Here is a 360-nt window from a genome sequence, read left to right on the forward strand (position 1 = left end):
CCTCCCCTCCTACACAAACACTCGCAGAAACTCTTGGACTAGACAGTGAGATTTCAAAAGACGGAAGCTGGTGGGTTTTAGACTGACAATAGAAACTTGACGAACTGTGTGTTGTTTATGTTTGTCCAGTGAAGTCACAAAGATTCATTTATTTTCAAAAAACGATGCAGTTGTAATCAACGTGAAATGACGCTTCAGCCAATATTGCTTCACCGAGTAAATAAAATACAGAGCACTGGTATCAAACAGTTCCAGTTAACAAGGAAAGCATTGCGCGAACCGAGGTCGTGCAGCAAGCAGGGTGGGGTCCATGTGAAGGGGGCGGAGTCTCTTGGAGGTGACGCCGCTGCTTGCTCTCTT

Source organism: Hippocampus bargibanti, linkage group LG10 (assembly GCF_051943395.1).
Source record: "Hippocampus bargibanti isolate YZ-2025 linkage group LG10, ASM5194339v1, whole genome shotgun sequence".
NCBI classification, from domain to species: domain Eukaryota; kingdom Metazoa; phylum Chordata; class Actinopteri; order Syngnathiformes; family Syngnathidae; genus Hippocampus; species Hippocampus bargibanti.